We start from the raw sequence: 23,500 nt of genomic DNA, 5'->3' as shown, positions 1-23,500 counted from the left end.
GTTAAGTGACTTGTCCAGGGTTACACAGCCAGGAGTCTGAGATCAAATTTGAACTCAGGTCCTTTGACTTCAGAACTACACCAACTAGCTGCCCCTCTAATTTTTTTAAAGAAAAAAAAAAAAACAAAGCTTATAAATTATGAGCAAACAAGATTAATTTTGCTTCTTGGTAAAATTTGAGAATATTTATTAAAGGAAGAAACATGGAGAAAAGGAAGCAAATAATCATAAAGCCAGGATTGTTTCATCACGAACAAGTCTAAACAGGAGATAATGTGAATGCTATAGAAATAGTTTACTTAGTTTTTAACAAAGCATTTAATAGTAGTTCTGCTTGGAACTGGAAAAGATATGAAAAAGGGTGGAAAAAATGGAGACATGTAGAGTAGACAATAGTTTAATTAGATAAATTTGGAAATAATTGATTGGCTGGATCCAAAGAGTAGTCATTAATGTTTTGGTGTCTGTTTGGAAGAAAGAATCTGTACTTGAGGTAGGTAGGTGACACAATGGATAGAGCACTGGATCTAGAATTTGGAAGACCTGAGTTCAAACGTGACCTCAGATACTTAATTAACTGTGACACTGGATAAGTTACTTTAACTCTACTTCAGTCTTCATATTTATAAAATGGGATTTAAGACACCTACTTTTCAGGTGTGAGGACCAAAGGCTATATTTACAAAGAACTTTACAAACCTTAAAGTGTGGCTGTTAGTGAGCTAGGGGTTTTTTACATCCTCATCACCCCTAACTTATTATTTACAATATTTCCAGGTAATGTGTTAAAAGCTTTACAAATGTCATCTCAGCCTTGAAAGGTATGAGGAACCCGAGACAGATAGGACTTAAATGACTTGACCAGTGTATGATTTAAATAACCAAGTAAATAGCATTAAGTAGTAAAAATGTTTATTTTCTATATGATCTTTTAATATTTCTTAAACTGGATGATTTTCTGATGTTTTCTAAGTATTTCTTATCTCACTATTCAGCACCCAACTCATCACTTTGGCTTGTGATGAAGTTTTTGTTTGTTTGTTTTAATATTTTAATAGTTTTTATTTACCAGAAATATGCATGGGTAATTTTACAACATTGACAATTGCCAAACCTTTTGTTCTAATTTTTCCCCTCCTTCCCCCCTCCCCCAGATGGCAGGTTGACCAATACATGTTAAATATGTTATATGTGTGATGAAGTTTTAAATTGATTTAGAATCTTATTAGCTGCCTTGCTGAAACTCTTCGGGTCTTGTCCTCCCTTGACTGTGTACTTTGGTAGGTTACCCCCCTGGCATAAAGCCAGGATTGTCACATTTGTTTTAAAGCTGGGACGTTGGCAGCCTCTCACCACCTTGCATTTGGAGATAAAGCCTCTAGCGATTCAGATGTTCGGGAGAATGCTCCATCCTCACTTCGAGGTTAAGAAGTTCTCCTTCCCTCTCTGTAGGGAGAAGGAAGACTCCAGATGTCCTCCAGATGCTCAAAGGACAATATTCCCTAGAAAGAAGCCCTATATAAATCTCAATGCAACTTCTAGCCAGTGGAGAAATCAATGACTGTCTCTTGGAGCGCTATATTATTGACGGATGTCCAGAGATCTCTTTCCCTTTCCCTCAGGGATCATCTAGACCCCTATCTACCTCAGACTCGGCTCTTCTTTCTCTTTACCTGTCCCCAGTTAGGTTTCCCTGTTGCTGCACTGCTGTCTCTGAAACTACTGCTGTCTACCCATCAAGCAAACCAGAGCTGTACTAAGTACCCTGCCTGACACCTCGTTGAACAGACCAGGCAGCCTTATTACCTCTCCGTCCTTTCTGTGGGGAGCTAGACTCCCCGAACTACATACTCCAGTGATCTTTACCCCTCCTCCCTAGCTCACGAACCCCTCCCTCTACTTCAGAACAGAAATCATTCTGTCAGGTAGGCTCCAATACCCCGATGAGCATGACGCATTTAGAATTTGATTGTGAGAGTTTGGCTGAGGCCCCTCATTCCACTAGATCTATAAACTTCAGACTGAGGCTGGAATTGGGGTTTCGGCTGCGCAGAAGACTTTATCTCCACCTGATTGAAATCTGAACCACTCCCCTAAACTACTGGAATCTCAATCCAGAGATTAGGGCTGGGTTGAAAACCTCCAGGCAGTCTAGGAAGACTCCTCAGTTTTAAAGGCACTAGCAAAACATATTCTTTGTCAAATATGGAGCTGACTAGTTGGGAGAGATAGTTGAAAATAAATGACAGGGTTAAAAAAAGATCGTTTTTCCCCCACTTATACGTCTGTAACTTGTAGTCCTAGAGAATTGCCTAACACACTGAAAGATTAAGTGATTTATTTGTTTTCCAACAGCTAGTATATTATCAAAGAAAAAATTTGAATACATGACTTTTTGATTCTAAAATCATTCCTCTAAATCAAAAGCTACAAACTACTGTTTGACGGCAAAATACTGTCCCTACAAATTTTGCATGATTCAAAACTAGGAATGTTTTTTATAAAACATTTAAAAATGTTTTTTAATTATAGCTTTTTATTTTCAAAATATATACATGAATAATTTTCCACATTCACCCTTACAAAACTATGTTCTAATTTTTTCCCTCCCTTCCTCGTCTCACTCCCCCAGTCGGCAAGTGATCCAATATGTGTTAAACATGTGCAATTCCTCTATATGTATTTCCACAAATATCATGATGCACAAGAAAAATCAGATCAAAAAGAAAAAAAAGAGAAAGAAAACAAAATGTAAGCAAACAGCAACAAAAAGAGTGAAAATATTATGTTGTGGTCTATAATCAATTACCACTGTCCTTTCTCTGGGTGCAAATAGCTTTTTTTCCTCACAAAACCGTTGGAACTGGTCTGAATTACTCCATTGTTGAGGAGATCCACGTTCATCAGAATTGATCATTGTATAATCTTGCTGTTGCTGTGTATAATCATGTCCTGGTTCTGTTCATTTCATTCAGCATCAGTTTATGTAAGTTTCTCCAGGCCTGTCTGAAATCATCCTTATGATCATTTCTTATAGAATTATAATATTTCAAATATTCATATATCATAAATTGTTCAGCCATTCTCTATTTGATGGCCATTTCCAATTTCTTGCCATACAAAAAAGGCTATCACAAACATTTTTGCACATGTAGGAACATTTTAAAATGTTAAAAAATCATTCTTAACTAACATACTGTACAAAAACAGTAGCTGTATTTGATCCTTGACAAGAGCTGTAGTTTGAGGACCTCTCTTCTACATCATTACAATTTACCTCTAGCAGAACAACCAGGAATAAACACATGACAATCTCAGTGTTCTTGGTTCTAGTCAAGTCATTCATGGAATATTGTGTTTAGCTTTGAACACCACATTTTAGCAGAAGTGCCTCCAAAGGAAACTAAGGTGAAGAGTCTTGAATTAATTCTATTAAAGGATCTTTTGAAGGAACTAAGGACAGAAGAGAAAATTTTGGGGAGACATAATTATAAGATCATAGATCTAGAGCTAGAAAGCAGCTTAGAGAAAATGAGGAAACTAATGTCCAAAGAAATGAAATTATTTGCCTAGTATCATACAGGGAGTAAAGAGTAGATCTTAGTTTTGAATTCAATTCAGATTCAGTTTTTTTTTTTCTTTTTCTAATTTCTTATTTATTTTTGACATTCTTTTCTTTTTGAATTTTGAGTTTCAAATCTGTGTACTTCCTTTCCATTTCTCCCCCATTCATTGAGAAATCAAGCAATATGATATTAATTATATATGTAAAATTATGCAACTATTTTCATATTAGCTACATATATATTTTTAAAAAGCAAGATAGTGATAAAATTAAACTTCATGGATATCTTCAACATAAAGGAGATCCAACTCACTTCCAGTTGATCAATGATAGACAGAAACAACTACACCCAGAGAAGGAACACTGGGAAGTGAATATAAATTGTTAGCACTACTGTCTATCTAACCAGGTTACTTATACCTTCGGAATCTAATACTTAATTTGCAACAAGAAAATGGTATTTACACACATATATTGTATCTAGGTTATATTGTAACATATGTAAAATGTATGGGATTGCCTGTCATCTAGGGGAGGGAGTAAAAGGAGGGAGGGGATAATTTGGAAAAATGAATACAAGGGATAATATTATAAAGAAAAATTACTCATGCATATATACTGTGAAAAAAATTATAAATAAATAAAATTTAAAAAAAATGAAAAAAAAATTAAACTTCAATTTGCATTCAGAGTTCATCAGTTCTTTCTCTTGAGAGTTTCCTGATTTTGTGAGGTAAGTATTATTATTACCCCAATTTTATAATTGAAGAAATGGCAACTAAGTAAGGTTAAGGTGACTTATTCAAGATCACATACCTAGTAAGTAGAGGCTAGATTTGAACTCAGGTTTTCTTGACTGCCGGCACAGGGCTCTATCCATTGGGGACATCAACTTATATATTTATATTCTCCTATGCAGTTCTTCAGTTTATTTTTTTTCCTTGACAAACTTTTCTATCCTACCTACATTAACACACAAATTTGTTCATCCCCTTGATCTTGCCATCACAAAAGTACCACTTTCATATTCATGAATTTTGAAATTCCCCTATCTTTTTCACAATTTTTTTCATTATAGCTTTTTATTTACAAGATATATGTATGGGTAATTTTACAGCACTGACAATCACCAAGCCTTTTGTTCCAATTTTTCCCCTCCTTTCTCCCATCCCCCTCTGCCAGATGGGAGGTTGACCAATACATATTACATATGGTAAAGTATAAATTAAATACAATATATCACAATTTGTTTTTTTATTCTTTCTTCTTCTGGTTTTGTAATCTAAACTCTGTTTTTTATTCTTGGACTTCTTATCTTTGATCCAGTGATACTGTCTCTGATGTTCAGTGACTAAGATTTTTCATCCCCTGGCTCCAAGCATTTTCTGTCTGTCCCCCATTCTTGAAATGCTCTCCCATTTTGTCTCTGTGTCCTGGCTTTTCTGGATTTCTTTTAGTCCCAACTAAAATCCTTCCTTCTACGGGAAGCCTTTTCTAACCCATCTTAATTCAATAGCCTTTCCTCTCTTAAACGTTTCTTATCTATCCTGTAAATATCTTTATTTATATTTGTTTATGCATTTTCTTCCTCTTTAGACTGTGGGCTCCTCGACTTTGCTTCTTTTGTTTCCCTAACAATTAGCACATTGGCTGGCTTGTTGTAGGTTTGTTGTGACTGAAAGACTACCTATTTGAACCTCCTTTGCTGGATCTTAATTCAGATCATACACACAAACTGTACATGATTGTTTAAGTCCCTCTTTTCTTCTCCCTCTTCATCATTTCACTTGATGGTTTCATCAGCTTCCATGGATTCAATTATCATCTCTATGGTGATTTTTTTTTTTCAAATTTACCTCTCTATCTCTAATCTCTCTCATAATCTCCAGTTTTATATTTCCAATAGTTTATCGAACATCTCAAACTAGATGTCCTACAGACATTTTGAATTCACCAAGTCTAAAACTGAACTTCTTAATTTTTCTATTATTATTGAAGGTGTTACCATTCTTCCAGTTACCAAACAAAGCTCATAACTTGGTGTTATTTTCAACTCCAAATTTTTTTCTAACTCACGTATTCACTTTTTTTTGCCAAGTTTTGTAGATTTTTGCAGGATTCTTATATCTCACTCCTCTCTACTTAGTTCACTATCTAATGATGGTGGCCTCTTTGCTGTTCCTTTTTCAAGACATTCCATCTCCCAATTTAGAGCACGTTCTCTGACTATTCCCAGGTATGAAATATACTCCCTCCTCATTTCTGTCTCCTGGCTTTTAAGCTTTTTTCTACAAGAAGTGTTTTCAGGTCCCCCTTAATGCTAGTACCTCCCACCTACTAATTATTTTCAATTTATCCTGTATATACCTTGTACACGTCATTGATTGCATGTTGTCCCTGCCATTAAACTGTGAACTCTTTGACTTTCTTTTGGCTTTTTCTGTATTCTTTGCACTTAGTATAGTGCCAGGCACATAGAAGCTCTTAATGAGGTATTTGCTGACTTCACTTGAATTGACAAATAAAGATTCATGGAGGTTAAATGCTTTGAAGAGTCAGCAATAAAATTAACATTAAAACATAGATTTCCTGAATTCCAGTCCACAGATGGTACTTTCTTTATGAGTACTTGTCAAAATCTTTTATTCTAGTGTCCCCTTAGGATATCAATGGATGGGTATAATAAGTGGGACTATAAAAAGTTTAACTGGATATTTAATGAATGTAAATTAATTATAACAAGAATATCCAAGGAAGCCAGAAAGGTCAGCAAATATCTGACTTACTAACTAGAGAGAGATGGTTGCTAGAAGCAACATCAGGTTAGAATATAAACTTCTTGTTTAGCATCAGCCTCAAAGCAAGAAAGATTTGGTGGGAAAGTCCTTCAAAGTCCTGTCTCTGTCACATATTGGCAATATCATTCACGGCAAATCTTTTAATCTCTGTCCTTTAAGAATATAAATCTCAGATAAGGTACTAACTTACATTGTTAGCAGAAATTTCTTCATCTGTGAGCTCCCCATGTTGGTGAAAATCATAAGTTCAAGACCTTTTCCTATCATCTAATTTATTAGACAACTGCTGTAAAAGATAAAATTAATTACAGATGCACAAAGTGAGAGAATCCACCCCAAATGTTCATAGGGAATATTAATTTGAGGAAAACTTGGGATTACATCCATTTTTTTCTTCTTGTCCTATATTCTAAATTCAAGGAAAGTCAAATAAGGCAAATATTTCCATGCACAAAGCTGAACAGAAAAAAAGAATTATATGTGAAGCTACAAATTTACATGCATCATGCTTTTTTATTAGCATAGAATAAACCCCACATATTCTCTTCAAAGCTGGCCTGTTTGTGTTTTTGACTAATTTTCCTTCTGTTCTATGCATTTTAAAACTGTTTTCATACTTATTTTTCTTCTTTTTTTTTTTTTTTCACTTTGTTAATCTTAGTGTTAGCCTCTATATCTTCATATTCCATACCCTTTCCTGGAAATTGGAGGAAAAAAAAAAAAAGGAAGAAAGAAAAAAAAAAAAACCTCATATCAAATGGACAATAGTTAAGAAAAACAGTCCCTCACCTTGACTACATCTAAAAATGTGTCTTATTCTTTTTGTGTGTGTATTTTTTTTTATTATAGCTTTTTATTTACAAGATATATATGCATGGGTAATTTTATAGCACTGACAATTGCCAAGCCTTTTGTTCCAATTTTCCCCTTCTTTCCTCCACCCCCCTCCCCCAGATGGCAGGTTGACCAATACATGTTACATATGTTAAAGTATAAATTAAATATAATATATGTATACATGTCCAAACAGTTGGTTTGCTGTACAAAAAGAATCGGACTTTGAAATAGTGTACAATTAGCCTGTGAAGGAAATCCAAAATGCAGGCACACAAAAATAGAGGAATTGGGAATTCTATGTAGTTGTTCATAGTTATCTCCCAGAGTTCTTTCATTGGATGTAGCTGGTTCAGTTCATTACTGCTCTATTGGAACTGATTTGATTCATCTCATTGTTGAAGAGAGCCTCGTCCATCAGAATTGATCATCATACATTATTGTTGTTGAAGTATAAAATGATCTCCTGGTCCTGCTCTTTTCACTCAGCATCAGATCATGTAAGTCTCTCCAGGCCTTTCTGAAATCATCCTTTTAGTCATTTCTTACAGAACAATAATATTCCATAACATTCATATGCCACAATGTATTCAACCCATCTCCAATTGATGGGCATCCACTCAGTTTCCAGTTTCTGGCCACTACAAAGAGGGCTGCCACAAACATTCTTGCACCTACAGGTCCCTTTCCCTTCTTTAAGATCTCTTTGGGATATAAGCCCAGCAGTAACATTGCTGGATCAAAGGGTATGCACAGTTTGATAACTTTTTGAGCACAGTTCCAAATTGCTCTCAAGAATGGCTGGATGTATTCACAATTCCACCAACAATGGGAAAAAGGAGTAGTAGAAAGATATTGTAATGATAGAAATGGCAAAACTTGCCAAGAGATTTAAAATCTGGAATGATTTTAGTGAGGATGACTCATGTAGTGAGCCTGAGTTAACTTATAGAAGGTAGTAAAAATTTTTTAAAAATAGCTAACATTTATATAATGTTTACTACATACCAGATACTGTCCTAATCATAGATTTACAAATATCTCATTTGATCCTCATAAAAACGCTGAGAGATAATTGCTGTAATTATCAATATGCTACAACTGAAGAAAGTAAACAGAAATTATGACTTGCTGAGATCATACATCTAGTAAATATTTGAGACTAGATTTGAACTCAAGACTTCCTGATTGCAGATGAGTTCAGAAAGAAGGTAGAGTTTGGAGAAAAGACCATGAGTTCTATTTTGGATATTTTGAATGCAAGTTAGGGAAACAGCTGAGAGATTGTGATACTTATGTATGTACTCTCGATTATTATTAATAATAAATTCTCTCTCATTGGCTTAACCAGTCCATGTTTACTTTCTCTTTCTTAATCTGCTTTGGATATCCATAGTCATATTCTAAATTCTAAGTCCTAAATTCATGTTAGACAGCCATATCAGTTTTCTAGGTTTTGAAGCATAGAAATAAGAATAAACAATTAAAGAACTAAAGCTCCCAAATGCTGCTTATTTTGACTACAGCAAGAAGGAATAAAAGGTTCTCTCTTTTTCTGTCCCTCTTTTATTGGATTAAAAAGGAAAATGAAGGTTTTTTTTTGTTTTGTTTTGTTTTTCTCTTTATTCCAGAAATACAGGAAAAAAGGATTTCAGCTTTGGTTTGGACAACTCAGTGGCCTGGTGGTCTGCTGAATCTTCTTGCTCTGATTCACACTTGTGTTCAGTCTATTCACCTGTTCTGTTGTCTTTGGTTTAAAATTCAGAGCAACTCATGTCTGATACTGGCTTCTTCCTTATCACTATCTTGTGCTCCTTCCTATCCTTATCTGTAAATTCCAGAAATCAGGGAAGGGTCCTAAGGAATATACATACTTAGAAGTAAACTTCTCTTCTCAGCCTGCTTTTTCAATATGTGGAAAAGTTCTTTGAAATCCACAGACATAGGATTGGGGGAATTCTGGGTAATATTTGATCACCTGAGGGCAGAGATTTCTGATCAACTAAAGTATGATTCTAGGGTTGGAGATACCTGAATCAAAACATGGGAATATATACACATGCCATATATGTATGAATGAATACATATTATATATACACACAAAGGGTGTACATATATCTATATGTATATACATGTGTAGGTGTATATTTCTAGGACATCTATACCTATACACATTATATATAATACATATATGTATGGATGGATGTAATATGTGTGAACATACATTTCCTTATCTTAATGCAGATGGTCACTCCCCTAGAATCATTACTAAATGTATTTGGTTGGTTGATTGTGTCTGCTCTTAGGTGATCAGACATTACCCAGAATTTCCCAAAGCCCTATGTCTTTTGATCAGAAAGAACTGCCCGACAAACTTGGGCTGTCAAGTGGCACAGTGGATAGAGCACTGGGCTTGGAATCAGGAAAACCTGAGTTCACATTAATTCTCAGATACTTTCCAACCCTGTTTATCTCGCTTTCCTCATCTGCAACATTTTCTGGAGAAAGAAATGGCAAACCAGTATCTTTGCTAAGAAAAATTCCAAATACAGCTCATAAAGAGACAAACAAAAGTGAAACAATTAAATAACAATAAATCCCACATATTCAGTAACTAGGTGGGCAACCTGACAAGTAAGATATACTTCTAAGTATCTACAGTGTTTAGGACTCCTCCCTGATTTCTGGAATGTAAAGATAAGGAAGCCAGGTTTATATATATATATATATATATATATATATGTGGAAATATAGAACAAGCCTATCAAACTGAAACAAATTTATCACTTGGATTAGCTAACCTTAAATTATCTGCACAGGGAAGAGGCTGAGACATAGGAGGTGAGCAGAGTGAGAAAAAAGTTCAGAGATTCAGAGAGAGAGAGAGACAGAAGTGGGAAAGAGATCTATGCTACTTTTGAAAATTTCTCTGACTTAAGACATTTTCTAGTTACAATTTACTGTGTTCAAGAACAAAGACAAAATTCTGTAATCAAAATTAAAAAGTGTACAAAGTTTGGATAATAATTTTGATTATTCAAACAGAACAATGGTAACAACTTTCAGTACCCCTTGAACAATCATTTGCTAAAACCATTCAGTTCCTCTTTTAAATTCTCCCTCTTGGAATTCTCCTTTCAATTCCATTAAAGGTAAGATATTTCTATTAATTGAATTAATTAGAGTCTTTCTTGCTTTTTTAGGTGAATCCTTACCCTGATCAATTTTAGGGAGGAGTCTTTCCTGGCTTGATTTCCTAGGCTGATTATCAATTTTGGAATTGATAGTTATAAAGTAGATAAAGGTTTCTCATTCAGATTAGACCAAAGAGGCCTTAATATTCTGCAGGTATTATTAGCTTTTACATGAAGAAATAAGCAGAGAGATGAGAAGTGACTTTCAATGAGTTACTGGAGAACTTTAACTACTATTACTAGAGCTTAAGCCATCTAAAATAATCATGAGAAGTTTCAGTAGTGGAAGAAAGTGTTTTAAGTTTTCCAGAGTCAAAATCATCTGCATAAAGTCTTCTCCTCAAGTTTAAAGACACTGGAAGAATGAGTGATCAGTTCATTTCATTAAACAATTAGCCATCATTATTATACTATAGTTTACTCACTGCAAATAATTGCAGCTTGTTTATACATATTATGCAAATTGTCAAAAGTGATTTATGTACACATTACTAATACTTTGTGAATTGAGTACTAAGAAGGCAGAAAGAAATATGACTATTTTTCATTTGAGGAATTTGCTTTTATTAGATTGTAATAGACCATAAATATTATATGAATATGAATATTGATATATATCTACCTCAAAGTACATAAAATTGCTTGCTTTTCCTACAGAATCTAATTATTAGGTGGCTATACACACACACATTCATTCACACACACATATGTATGTATGTATATTTTCCTGGAAAATGAGGAACAAAATAATGAAGAAAAATTTTAGTCAGACTATACTTATAGGTAAGCAAAATATGGTATAACTGAAATGAAATAATTTTCTTCCCTTAAATCAGTGATGACCAGATAACAATCTGGCAGGTTGAGATAAGAATTCACAATATTTTTTTGTGGCAAATTTTGCTTATGAAAAATCAGTTAGATATGATTAAAATTATTTATTTTATCTTTTACCATCACCTCTATTCCTCCATATCTTGACCATAGTTACAAATTTTATTCTCTTCCAAATTTTTTATGACATGATCTTTAATATTTAAGTCACAAATCTTTTTAAAGTTATTGTGATATATGGTATGAGATTGTGTATTGCTGAGAATAGTTATGTCATTTATAGTTGAAAATCTTGCAATATTGCTATGACTTTGTACATAATACATTTCACTTTGTTTTAGTTCATGGAAGCCGTTTTTCTGACAGAAATTTGCTCATGATTTCTTATATCACAATAATATGCCCTCAAAATTACATATCACAACTTGTTTAGTTATTCCCGATTGATGGGCATCCCTTAATTTCCAGTTCTTTGCCTCCAGAAAAGAGCTGCTGAAATGTTTTTGTACAAATAGATCCTTTACCTTTTTTTATTTTTTAAATTTTTTTGGGGATATGTAAAGTTCAGGTTAGCTTTCTGGCGGTCCTTGGGTTCAACCTGAGTCCTTGGTCTTAGTGGAGAAGTGATGAAGGCAGAACAGCCATCATGAGGCTGGCCAAAGATAGAATGTCTCATTTCTAGTTCTTCTCAGCCCTTATATATCTCAGTACAATTACATCACTACAGCATACTGAATATGTGTGAACAGAGAATCATTATATCATCTTACTAAGTACTAAGTATATATGTGAACTAGAGAAACATTACCTCATCAATTCCACTGAGTTAACACCTTGTTTCAAGTATACCTCTCCAGATTTCTGGCCCTCTACAAGATTGGCCTATTGGTCAGATGGCTTTTTCATTTTTATAGTAATTCTTATTAAATAATGAATTTTTTCTCCCAAGGTAATTTATGTTTCTAGTTCATTACACGTTGGGTTATTAGTTTATTTATTCTGATTTTTTCTTTGTTCAGTCTACTTGATTCATCAAGAAATCAAGATGGGGGAAAAGAGGAGAAAATCGCTAATGCAGGGGTGATGATATTGTAATAGAACCAGTGTTTTTCTGAAGTGGTTTCCTTCCTCCCCATCCTCCTCCATCCCAACCAACCTGATTGGTCTCAACTTCCTTGACAGCTTCCTTTAGGGATAGGAGGTCATAGTCATGAGGAGTGTTTGTCAGTCTTAGTAGGTGCACAAGAAGGTAGAGTCTAAATGGGGGGAGCTGAACCCAGAGAAGTCATGGGCCATTGTAAAATCATTGCATATTCTTATTGTTTTACATATTGTTACTGTGTTAGGGTAAAGTAAACTTCCTAAATGTTTGATGCTTTGCAGGTACTTCATTTGCCCTAACATTGAACTTGAACTAAGAAGGTGTTGTTACAGCCATGTCTTCAACAGACTCTGATGTAACTAACTCTGAGCCTCGAATCCCCAAGCCCTGATAATAGGGGTGATCTGTTTTCAATGAGAGCTCCATAGCCATTATCTAGGGAAGAAAGTTCTTTGGAGAAGCGAGTTGGCAACTTCTGCATATGCTGTAGCCCTTGGTCCCTACGTAGCCATAAATGTCTGAAGATCCATAAAAGAAGGTTCTTAACACCGAATCCCTGGCACTCTCAAATAGCTTAACATCAGCATTGAATTTTTCATTATCAGAGGAAATGCTATTAAAGAAGATATACTGTTACTTGCTTTGCTCCTGTGCCCTAAAGACCATGAGGTCTTGTCATTTGATTTGTATCTTTAATCTTTTATATATGTTATGAACTACTTAAAAGTAGCAAATATCTCCTCTTTTTTCTTTATATTGTTAGTACCTGGCACCGTGCCTTGCATGTAGTAAGTGCTTAATGAAGACTTGTTATTTATTTATTTAATTGATCAAAAAACTATTACACTGATTTTGATACAAACAGTGTTCCCCTTGAACTTTTTGGGGCAATGGGAAGGAAACTCTGAGGAGCTCTCCTCTGGGAGAGACCCGCCTCAGGGAATGAAGATAAGAGGTTTCGTTTTGTTTTCTTGGTGGGACTGGTTATACTCTCTCTTGACTAGCTGCACCCTCTATTGAGTTGAAAATTAGTCCAGGACCACTCCTACTCAGCTTGAATTTAAGTGGTCTCATTCAATTGGAAATCTAGGCCTGGGGACAGTCATTTCATTCCATTGAAACTTCAGTCTCAGATTTCCTATTAAAGGGCAATTTTAAACTCATTTCTTTGCAGAGGCCCAAAGTAAGACCATGCCTTGTCAAGGAACCTCTCTCCTTGGCATAGCTACCTATCAGGACCGCTGCCCATTGTGAAGACATTCTCTTCTCAGTGTTAACACCTCTGTTTACTTCTCTGCCAGGACCTTGCCACTGAGGAAGTCAGTTTCTAAGTAAAGTTGACTTCTGCAGTGCCAATAAAACTTCCTTTTGCCAGTCAAACTTTCACGTTGAACCTGTGCCGATCAGAAGGGGATTCTCATACTTCATCTCTCTGCACTCCACTAACCACATCAATTTGATGTTAACTTCCATTTCATATTAATTAATTTTCTTTCTCATGTAATTCAGAACAGCATAAACAACAGCAGAATTTATTTGTACCTTAGTCTGTAAAAAGTACTGTGACACAGTACTGCAAAGACTGGGATTTCCACAGACTAGGTTTTAAATGTTACTGTGTGGACAGTATCAAGAATTTCCCTTTGGAAATATATATAGATTTCTACTGAAATGAATCAAACACTATTGTTCCTTATTTAAGAGTCCATCTAATAGTATATACTTTAGATACAGAAAAGCCTTTATTTTAACCCACAAAAAAGAATGCACAGACCTGAAGTCAGGAGGAATTGAGTTTAAATCTGACTGTAATGCCAGAGAAACTGAGCAAGATAGAGATTAGAGAGTATTCAATACAGAATTTATTAAATGGAGAGATTTACTAGGACCAAATGGATCCATGGTTGGTCCCAAGGCTGAACGAGACTATCATCTCCAAGAATCCAGCAGGAATGTCAGATACAAGATTCTTTTTATAGGGTAACGAGAACAATGACATAATTAGGGAGGTACCTGGATGGGAATGACCTAATGAGGGGGAGGAACCTAGGATGAGGATGACATAATGGAGGGAGGGACTGGAGAAGCTCCTGATATTCTAATGATGTCTAAAGGGATAAAGACCTTTATCCCATCAAACATTAAGAGGGAATGACTATAGCCTAAGATCTAAGATCGAAGACCTTTATCCTAACATTAAGAGGGAATGATTATAACCTGAGGCAGAATAACTGAATAGGACAATTGGGGAAACTGGACTTTGCACAACATGACCTTAGACACATAATACTTCCTGGCTGGATAACCCTAGGCAAGTCACTTAATCCCAATCCACTCAAAAAGAAAAAAGAATGTAAACAGTAACATAAAAGTCAGTAATCCTTTAATAATAACAATAAAAAAATATCCTTTTTTCTCTGGTGAGTCTTATATAGTTCTCAAAGTCAGCACTACCCTTTAGTTTTGACTCTTAGAAGGGAAGACATTTTGGACTGATTAGAATTCAATCTCTCAGTCTTGGAAACTACATGGTCTAAAGTGTAGTGGAAAGCACATCTATCTCTTCTTCCCAAGAAGCTCTTGGCTGTACTAAATTCCTTTCTTTTCAATGCTGTTGAAATGTAGATGGGTTACTATCTTATCTCACTTCCATTCAAGGAAATCTGATATATCAAAATCTGAATTTACAAAATAGCTAAATTGAACCGTTGTTATTAACATTACAAAAGATTTCCTGTCTTACAAAAGGACTCTCTATAATTAAGCATTGAGTTCCCCTAGAGCACTTAAGAGATGACTAAATTCGAAGTATGAGTAGCACATAGCTGTGCAAATGTGAAGCTGATTTCTACTGTGCTAAGCAAAGCAAAATTCTAGAAGCAACTAGGGCTGAATTGTGTTTCTTTTATGTTGGGACCAAAATAGTAAATTTGAGTCTGACCATTTGAAATGGTTTCTTTGTAAGAGACCTTGGCAAAGTGAAGGGTGACCAGGATGGTAAAATATACAACCACATTATGTCCAGTATAATTATACAATTGAGGAATTCTATTCTCCAAAAGAGAAGATATAGAGAAAATATGGCAGAAGTCTTAAAATATTTGAAAAATTGTTATGTGGAAAAGATATTAATCTTATTCTAGATAGAAATTTTTTGTTCATGAGAAGGAACAACTTAACAATTAGAACCATGCAACAATAGAATGAGTTATTTTGTAAAATGATGAGTCTCTCATTACAGAAAATACTAAAAGAAGCTAAATAAAAATGTGTCTCTACTATTAAAAAGATTTCACTAATAGGCATATTTTTAAAGGAGTATAAGAATAGCCTCTCACAATATGTATATGTAAATATATATGCATATATATACACATATGTATTTGTATCTATGTATATCAGTATTATCTATTATCTCTCTCTCTCTCTCTCTATATATATATATATATATACACATACATATCTCCATATATATGTATATTAGTAGTTTTTTTTTTAATCAAAGAACTGGTAATAAAATATTCCTCATTGATTTGAGAGCAGTTAAACAAATTATGTCACATGAATAATAATGGGATGACATATTGAATAATGAATATGAAGAATATTTATCTAATAGTAATGGTAATATTATTCTGGCAGGATGAGGGGTAAAATGAGGAGAACTAGTTACCCTTTCTTAGAGGTCTCCTTTGTTGACAGCTTTCTTTTGTTGTTTTGGTCATGATTTTATAGTCATTGATCTTAAAATAGCTCTTTAAGGATGGCACCCCTTAGAGCAGTCCCTTAGTAGATTAAACTTGATAGTCAAACACAATGAGACATTTGTTTAATAATTAATAAAAATGATACTTAACTATAGCAGGAGAAGGCTATTCAACAAGAATTGATATTGAGGACTTCTGGAGCTGATAGAGCTAAGTGATGTTCCTTTGTTCAACTTGTTTATCATGACCCATGAGTCTAGTATTAGAGTGTGTTTGGACCTCCTCTCAGATACTTTTTAGTTGGGGTGACCTGCAAGTGAGGTCAATAGTCTAAACCTTTTGTCCCTTAAACCAACCAAGTCTTAGCAAGGTTTCAATATCTTAAATATTTTTTTTCTATATTATTTTTTCTAGTATTTTCTATATTTTAACAAAACAAAACTATAAAAACAACAACAAAACCCCCAAAAACATAAAATAAAAAACGTGTGTTTCAATCAGTACTCAGAGTTTATAAGTTCTCTCTGGAGGTGGATAGGGTTTTTCATCATGGGTACATTGGAAACATTTTGGACTTTTGAATTGATCAGAGTTAGTAAGTCTCCAAAATTTCTTGACTGTGTTTATCAATGTTCTTTACTGCATTCTATGTGGCCAATAATACGAAGAAAATGTCAGAATATTATAGACCTTTAGTGGGAATACTTTGAAACAAATGGTTGAAAAGTTTGTAATTCTTCAGTGATTGATTATGTTTACAAAATTGCTTTTACCTTGCCTGATGTTTTCCTCATTCTGATCACTTTACTTTATTTCAGTTCATATGAGGCTTCCCAGATTTTTTTTGAAACCATATTGCTTGTCATTATTTATAGCACAATAGCATTTCATCACAAGAGGCTATTGCCAGTCATTGTAAACTATGTCTTACCACTGGACTCATAACTCTGGAGAAGATAGTGAGGCTGATGACTTTATACAGCTCTGCCTCACTTAAATCTAATTCATTTGCAAGTCAAGACATCAATCTTCTGATATTTGTTGTCTTTGGAGGTTGAACAATGTAAGAATTGGATGAGGATTTAGTCCTACAGTTACAAAAGTTAAATCAGAGAAATGAAATCTAAGAAATAAAATCTAAAGAAGGAAGCTATAAGTTAGAATAAGAAACACATTATGAGTTATAATCAGGGATGAGAACTCACACTCACATGAGGGAATTAAGCATTCCAAATAAACTATAACCTTTGTAGTTATGATGCTGTGGGAAATCTGTGAGGAAGTGAACTAGGTCCAAATAAATAAGGTGAACACCAAGGGGAGATGTGATCAACAATGGGGACTCACACTCACATGGGGGAATTAGGCACTCTGGATAAGCTGTAACCACTGTGGTACACAGTCAGTGGGGATTCAGGGAGGGACTTACATTTCAGGGACAGGATAGAAAAAGGCATGTTTTATTGATTTTATGTTTGCCAGTTTCCAGACACCTGCTCTTGCAAGATCATGAATAAAAATCCTTTCCTGGCTTCATCAGTGGGTCTGTAGAGTTCTTGGTAAGATGCTTGTCTCTTACAACAGCAAATAAAAATTCATCACAATTATATAGCACAACTTGTTCAGCCATTTCTCAATTGATGATCATCTTCTCAATTTCCAATTCTTTCTCACCACAAAAAGAGTTGGTATAAATATTTATGACATATAGGTCCCTTTTTTTCCTTTGATATTTTTGGAATATAGACTTTGCAGTGATACCCCTAGCATATAATCCTTTGGACTTATTATCTATAACAGTTGGACCAGTTCACACCCTACCAATCTCACATTAGTGTACCTATTTTTCCACTCCAGCATATATTATTTTCCTTGTTTTTGTCATGTTAGACAACTTTATATGTGTTTTCTGGTGCCTTAGAGTTTGTTTAATTTGCTTCTTTCTTATCCATAATTATGTAGAACATTTCTTATGTGACTATCAAAAGTTTTGATTTCTTCTGAAAAATGCCTGTTCATATGGTTTTACCATTTGCCAATTGGAGAATGACTTTTATTTATACAAATTTGGCTTGGTTCTATATATGTTTGAGAAATAAGGCCCTTTTCAGAGAAATTTGTTGTAAAAATTGTCTCCCAGTTTCATCCTTTTCTTTTCATTTTGGTTACATTGGTTTTATTTGTACAAAAACTTTCAATTTCATTGAATCACTCTTATCCATTACTATCTCTTGTTTGATCATTAACTCTTCTCTTATCCAAAGAGCTGACAAGAAAAATTTTCCATGCTCTCTTAATTTACTTATGGTATCACCCTCTATTAATCATTTTTACCCATTTTAATTTTACTTTGAAATAAATGAAATGAGATGTTGGTTTACACCTAGTTTGTATTAAATTGTTTTCCAGGAAAATTTTTGTCACATGGTGAATTCTTACCCCTAAAGTTGGATTTTGGGGCTTATCAAACTCTAGATTACTATGGCCATTTATTACTGGATAATGTGTAGCTAATTTATTCCAGTGATCTATCATCTATTTCTTAATCAGTAGTAAATTACTTTGATGATTACTGAAATCTGTCACTGCTATGTCATTTTCCTACACATTTTTCCATTGATATCCTTGATATTCTTGATTTTATGTCCTCCAGATGAATTTTGTTATTTTTATATATATCTATAAAATAATTATTTGGCATTTTGATTGGTATGGCACTAAATAAGTAAATTATTTAGATAAAATTGTTATTTTTACTACTAGTATACTCTATCCATAAGTAACTTATATTTCTACAGCTGTTTATTTAGATCTGTCTTTATTTGCATGAAAATCATTTTGTAATTGTATTAATATATTCTGTTTCTGGATTTCTCTTGGAAGATAGACTTCAAAGGGATCAAAAGGTATGCACAGTATGATAACTTTTTGAGCATAGTTCCAACTCACTCTCCAGACTATAGTTATACTTTTAATATCTTTTTCTTGACAATAGTATAGCTAGCATTTCTAATTTGTTGTTGTACAGTCATTTTAGTCTTGTCTGACTGTGATCCTATTTGTGGTTTTCTTGGCAAAGATACTGGAGTGATTTTGCTTTTTTCTTTTCATGCTCATTTTTGCAAACAAGGAATTGAGGCAAACAGGATTAAGTGACTTGGCCAAAGTCATATAGTTAGTAAGTGTCTGAATCAGGATTTGAACTCATGAAATTGAATCTTCCTGACTTCAGGTCAAAAAGCCTGAAATCTGAGCCACCTACCAGCCTGGCATTTCTAATATAATATTGAACAATACTAATGATAATAGATATCCTTACTTTGCTCCTGGGAAGGTTTCTAGATTCTGCCCATTTATCTATCTAACTATCTATCTATCTATCTATCTATCTATCTATCTACTTACTCATTTATTTATTTATTTTCTCATTCATTCATTTATTTATCCATTCATCTATTCACTTCCTTATTTATTTATTTATTTACTCACTCATTAATTAATTTTTTTTATTCATACTTTTTATTTATTCATCTATCTATCTATCTATCTATCTATCTATCTATCTATTTACTTATTTATTGCTGAGGCAATTGGAGTTAAGTGACTTGCCTAAGTCACCTGCCTAAGACATATTAAATGCCTAGAGCTGGTGCTCTTCCCATTGCTCTATTTAGCTGCCCTCAGATTATGCCTATTAAAGATAATTCTTATCCTTGTTGTTTAGATAGATACTATTTATCATTTTAAAAAATAATTCTTTTGGAGGTGCAGTCCAGATGGCTAAATAAAGATAGAGACTCACTAGTGCTCTCCCTCAAGCCCCACTAAATACCTTTAAATAATGACTCTAAACAAACCTTAAAGTGTCAGCACCCACAAAAAGATGGAGTCAAACAATTTTTCCAGCTGAAGACAATTTAGAAGGTCAACAAGTAAAGTCTGTTGCACCAGGATGGAAAAGCAGCACAGTCCCAGCCTCAACAAACCAAGGAGCAAGCTTTAAGTCCTCTGAAATGATGTCAGCAGCAGTGGTTTACAGACCTCTCAGTCTGCAGACCACAAAGACACAGGAAAGATTTGTTTCAATAGGGTGAGAGGATCTTGGGAAACCATCAAACCAGGCGTGGTCCTTGGGAGTCACTGAATTGGAAGCAGCAGCAGTGGCAGTAGCAACAGCAGCAGCCGTAGTAGCATCCAGAGGTCTCAACCCAATTTAGTAAAGGAGTCAAACAGTTAGAAAGAGATTATAGGGGTCTCTTTGCTAGCCTGGAAGCAGGACTTTGTTGCTTTGCTCATACTCAGATCTGAATTGCAGTGTTGTTCCAGGGCAAGGAAGAACACTAGCACTTGAACTTAAAGTTAGAGTGGATTGGGGACCCTCCTCAAGTTCCAAGGTAGAAAAGAGTGCTTGTGGTCACAGACTAGAATATAAGCCAGGAAAGTAATAAAAAAAATTTCTCCTTGTATCATACCACATTGGAAGAATTGAAAATTTGCAGAGATCCTAGAAGGATCTCTGAAAACAGTTGCACAAACCCCCTGAAGCTTGAGATAATGCACCTTCTACCCTGGTAACAGAGCTATGCTCTTACAAAGAGTTAAAAGCTAAGTAATAGCTTGGGAAAATGAGCAAATAACAGAAAAAAATTCTGACCATAGAAAGTTATTATGATGACAAGGAATATCAAAACATGCACTCAGAAAAAGATAATAAAGTCAAAGCCTATATCCAAAGCCTCCAAGAAAAAAAAGAATTGGTTTCAGGCTATGAAAGAGCTCAAAAGAGGTTTTGAAAATCAAGTAACCAAGTTAGAGATAAAAAAAAAAATGGGAAGAGAAGTGAGAGTAATGCAAAAGGAAGTACAAAAAGCTAATTTAAGAGAATGCCTTAAAAAGCAAAATTGGCCAAATAGAAAAGGAGGTACAAAAACTCACTGAGGAAAACAATTCCTTAAAAATTAGATTTGAGCAAATGATTTCTTGAGAAATCAAGAAACAATAAGACAAAACAAAAAAAAAAAAAAGAAAAAGAAAAAATAGAAAACAATGTGAAATATCTCATTAGAAAAACAACTCACTTAAAAAATAATTAAAAAATTATTGGTCTACTTGAAATTCATGATTAAAAAAAAATCTTAGACATCATCTATCAAGAAATCATCAAGAAAAATTGTTCTGTATAGAAATTGAAAAAAATCCACCAATCAACTTCTGAAAGAAATACTGATGAAAACTCCCAGAAATGTTATAGCCAAATTCCAGAATTTCCAGGTCAAGAACAAAATATTGCAAGTATCCATAATGATCAAGTATAATGGAGCCACAGTCGGGATGACACAAGATTTAGCAGCTTCTACTTTAAAGAATCAGAGGGCTTGGAATATCATATTCTGGAGAGCAAAGGAGCTAGGATTACAACCCAGGATCACCTACCCCAAAAAACTGATTTCAGAAAAGCTTGGAAAGTCCTATATGAACAGATATTGGGTGAAGTGAGCAGAACTAGTACAACAATGTACACAATAACAGCAAGATTATATGATGATCAACTATGGTAGATTTACTTCTCCTCAACAATGTAGTGACCAGGACAATTCTAATAGACTTGGGATGGAAAAATGCCATCCACATTCAGAGACAGAATTATAGAGACTGAATGTGGATCAAAACATAGTTTTTTTAAAAGCCTTTTTCTTTTTCTTTCTTGTGTTTTTTCCCCTTTTTGATCTGATGTTTCTTGCGCAACATGACAAATATGTTTAAAATATGTTTAAAAGGCTTGGGAGAGGGAAGAGAAAAAATTTGGAACACAGTCTCACAAAAATGAATGTTGAAACTATCTTTACATTCATTTGCAAAAATAAAATGTCATTGAAAAAAAATCATCATGGCATGGCAATTTGACTGGTCTCTGCTACTCATCAAGATTGAGCATCCATAACTATATGTAGCTGGGACCTTTTATTCCCCTAGACAAGGTAACTGGAATAGGTAAACAGGGGTCAGTTAGGGTACATGGGAGGAAGAAACTGTGTCAAAGAAGTCAGGGGATCTGTATTAGAGAACTGCTGATCCTATAGCAACAAATAGAAAGTGGATCAGTTTTTGGAAGTCTGAGTAAATACAGAACAAGTTGCCATAAGAACATTCAAAGACGCCAGAGTATAAAGAAATACTCATGTATATGCATACATGTTTTTAGATATATGCATGCACACATACATTTTTGATGACACTCTTTGGAAGAATTATTGCATGTAAATAACCATGTTATACTTTATACCCATCATTCATCATTTTATTATATTTTATTATTACATTTGTGTTTAATTATATTTTTTCTATCTTCAAAGACTTTTTAAAAAATCAATAAACATGATATAAAAAGGCTATATAAAGTCAGGGTATGCTTGGAAGAACAGCAATTTATATGTAGTATCAGGACATCCTCTTATACATGATGACTCCAAGAAAAAAACTATCCCTGGTTCAGTATATTTTGTGAGTTTATATCCATTAAACATTATACGATTACCAAACAAGAAAAAAAAAACTAGCCTAGTGTATTTTCTTATATGGTGCAACCAAATAATAATTAGAATCAAAACAAAGATATATAATAAAATAGCATAATAAGAAAAGTAGCAATAAAACATCGCTGCCACAAACCTGGGGAATGCCTTCTTACAAATACACATAAAATCACTGGAAGGGATGTACATTCCTAAGAAGAACAAGTAGAGGGGGATATGTAAGGACTACATGTGTCAAAATGGAGAGTTTATGTGACCTCCAACATTACAGGATTTCCAGAAGATGGCAGAACCATCTCTCACCACTGGGGTAACACAGAACTTTTACCTTTCCAACCCAAATCTCATCTTATTATTGCCCAAGTTCCACCAGGTACAGGATGTCCATTTTCAGATGGATACTATGTGCCATATAACTATCTCTGGAGGAGACATCCCAGAGCCCTATTCCACTTTAATCTTTGAATCTTTAATCTTCTGTCCTATTACTCTAAAAATGGTTCTAAAAATGGTATCACATGCCTTCTTTACCTATAGGAACCCAAGCAATACTTTCTGCCATGAAATACATATAAACACGAGTCTCTATGTATTATTTCTATGAAAACATGGATAATCTCATGTTTCTGTTTGCATTTCCATCTGTTAGCACAATGTTTGACAATTAATCAATCAGTAAGTATTTATTAAGCATCTATTATGTGCCAGATATTGTGCTAAGCTCTGGAGATACAAAAAAGAGGCAAAAGACAATTTCTCCCCTCAAGGAGATTGCAGAGAGATGAAGTATGAGAATCCTCTTCTGATCGGCACAGGTTCAACGTGAAAGAATTCATGATCTCAAAAAGTTTGACTGGCAAAAGGAAGTTTTATTGGCACTGCAGAAGTCAACTTTACTTAGAAACTGACTTCCTCAGTGGCAAGGTCCTGGCA

The sequence above is a fragment of the Sminthopsis crassicaudata genome, chromosome 1 (assembly GCF_048593235.1).
Source record: "Sminthopsis crassicaudata isolate SCR6 chromosome 1, ASM4859323v1, whole genome shotgun sequence".
In the NCBI taxonomy this organism is placed as follows: Eukaryota; Metazoa; Chordata; class Mammalia; order Dasyuromorphia; family Dasyuridae; genus Sminthopsis; species Sminthopsis crassicaudata.
This window is presented reverse-complemented; position numbering follows the sequence as displayed.